Here is a 3257-nt window from a genome sequence, read left to right as displayed (position 1 = left end):
AGACTCCCCATATAGTTACAGGATATACATAACATGTGGTATGTTGACCACCAGGCATCGTAGTGAAGTGAGATAACAAAATATATATATTTTATGGTTATGGTCGTGTTTATCGTTCATTTATTATTTCCTTCTATCGTTTAGTTTATCTGTGAATTTTTAGTTGCATCAAAACGCTAACTTACCTTCTACATAATCATTTGTGTTTTGTGTAAATGTATATGTATGTATGTATGATGAAACTGACACGAGCTTCCCTAACGGTGACGAACAGATACTGTTACTGTATTGGTGTTTATTACTTGGAATTGTAAAGATAATGTTTGAGTATTGTATTTGTTTTTTTTAATTAGTTTTTTTTCTTTCTTGTTCTTTTTCCCGCTTCCATTATTATGGATTTGTTAATATTTAAGATAAAATGTTTATAAATATTGGTGTGAAGTCCTGGCCAGGTATTTGTTTATTCACTGTGTTGAATATATTTCTAAGTGTTGTTATTGTGAATAAATTGTTTTTTCTTGTTGAACTGTAATTGTAGCGACGTGCTCATTTTAGACTCTGGAACTGATACCCGAACAGTGACCTTTTTATAAAGGTTGAATTGTGACTTTGGATTTTTTTTATTCTCAATTTAGTATCGAGTGATTTAATTTAGCAATAATTTAAGTTCAATTAAATATTACTTAAATAGTATTTGAAAATAACTGTTACTATAGAAGTTAATGAGTCTATGTCAAACTTGAAGCAGTCTGTCAGTATTGACAGAACACGTGGAAATATCAACACTCGTTGTGACTGATCCATTACCGAAAGAACCCAAGTCTCCCTTACCTTAACCAGATACGTCGAGAGTCCATTCTACCTATAGACCTGTGGAAAATTCATCTATTTACGTCATTGCAGTTAACCCACTAACTCTGCCTGTCAAAGTTCGATGGTAAGTTGGATTTTAATGTATTTAGAGTTCCTTAAGAGTTTAGAAAGACTTGTTTGTTTAAAGTACCTGAGAATAAAGTGGTGGAAACTACAACTTCTTATTCGAGGGAAGGGTCACTAGAATGATTGATAGCTTTTGGATCAGAAATGGCTTTCAAACACTAGGGAGAATATAAAGAAACTGACTAATTTGTACCCAGCGGTGTTAGATACTATTGAATTTGTTATGGAACCACCCTAATGCCCCTGAATCAGTTGATACGTTTACTTGGAAAAGTGAATTTATAAATTACGGAACCTTGAAGCTTCAGACAGAAATGGTGAAGATTATAATATTACAAGTACATATTTCTTTACGAAAATACTTGGAATGCCACTTTGTATTTATTGCTGATGTGCTTAAATTTACTGAACAATACGAACATCGACGGAATAATAAACAAACTTGTAATAGTGAAGTGATTAAAACTGAGAAATGTAACAGACCTATGTGATTCTACTTGTAATCAAATAGGGCTCTTATCTATGCATTGGCCCCAGAAAAGTAAATGTATAAGTAGGGAACGAAGGACAGTGGTTGGGAAACGAGAGCAGGGATCAAAGAAGGAGGTTCTAAGTTCCGCGAAAGTAAAACACTCCAGTAACTATTTAATAATAACAACAACTAAAACGGATCTGCCACACCTAACCCTAGAATTTAATGGTGTGAAAGTAGTAGGTCGTACAGATACTGCGTCGGATTATTCAGTACTAATTGAAAATATATGGCAACAAATCAAGAGAAGTAATCCAACATTTCAACTAAAATCTTGGATTAAAGGTAACTCTTATCTTGCAGATGGAATGATGAACTGCCGAATGTTATGATATTTTGAAGCAAAACTATTGATAACAAATAGCACTGTGAACTGGTGTTTTGTTGACTTGAAAGATTTGGCTGTATCTTGTCTTATTGGAGTAGACTTCATTCAGCGAAACTAAGCAGCCCTTAACTTTTTCCCAAATGTTCTTGAATTAGATGTGCCCTCTGTTAGGCACGACTCTGAAACTGAAAGATCCTGATTGAAGAAGTTCACACTTATAGAGTAAAGACTGTACAATTAAAGCAATTTCTGTTGACATATGCTGATATTTTTAACAATAAACCTGACCTCTCATATTTCTCTGAACATAGTATTGTCACCACGACAGAAAATCTAATGTTTAGTAAACCATATCGTTATTCTACCACTAAATTACAAGTGCTACATGACCAAGTGGATGAAATGCTTCGTGATGGGTTAAGTGAATCTTCCACTTCTTGAGCTTCTCCAGTAGTTATTGTCAAGCAAGACAAACGATTTTAGGTTCTGTGTTTATTACAGAAAGTTAAATCAATTGCCTCATATAAATGATATTTCGAATACTTTTTGAGGAGGATGGGGCAACCTGTATCAGTACATTAGACTTATCCAGTGGATATTGGCAAATACTTTTAAAATATAGGATCGACATAAAACTGCATTCATAACGTATAACGGACTTTATCAATTTAAAGTGATGCCTTTTGGTATTACAAATGCACCTGCCACCTTGTAAAGACTTGTGGATAAGGCTTAAGCAGGAGCAACTGAATGTCCGAAGGCGTATATTGATAATATTACAATGTTTTCACCCACATTTGAACAACGCTTGTGAAAACTTGAATTGATTTTCTACAAACTACGTACAGCTAATCTTACTGTAAAAGTTCCTAAAAGCACAGTTTGCCAATCGGAAGTATCATATTTAGGATTTAAACTCTTCTGCGGGAATACACACAAATGATGAAAACGTGAAAGCTGTTACAGACTTCCTAACTCCAAGCAACTATTTGCTTATATTGAGAGAGAGAGAAAATGATAAAACTTGGGATAATCATCTATCTGAATTCGCTCTAGCTATTAAAACTTCTGTTCAGGAGTCTACAGGCTATACACCAGCCAAACTTCACTTGGAAGGTGAGCCATTCATGAGTCTACATGTTACACGCCAGCCAAACTTCACTTGGAAGGTGAGCCATTCATGAGTCTACAGGCTATACACCAGCCAAACTTCACTTGGAAGGTGAGCCATTCATGAGTCTACAGGCTATACACCAGCCAAACTTCACTTGGAAGGTGAGCCATTCGTGAGTCTACAGGCTATACACCAGCCAAACTTCACTTGGAAGGTGAGCCATTCATGAGTCTACATGCTACACGCCAGCCAAACTTCACTTGGAAGGTGAGCCATTCATGAGTCTACATGCTACACGCCAGCCAAACTTCACTTGGAAGGTGAGCCATTCATGAGTCTACATG

The sequence above is a fragment of the Limulus polyphemus genome, unplaced genomic scaffold (genome assembly GCF_000517525.1).
Source record: "Limulus polyphemus unplaced genomic scaffold, Limulus_polyphemus-2.1.2 Scaffold2120, whole genome shotgun sequence".
Taxonomy (NCBI): domain Eukaryota; kingdom Metazoa; phylum Arthropoda; class Merostomata; order Xiphosura; family Limulidae; genus Limulus; species Limulus polyphemus.
The sequence above is the reverse complement of the archived record's forward strand: the minus strand, read 5'-3'. Positions refer to the sequence as shown.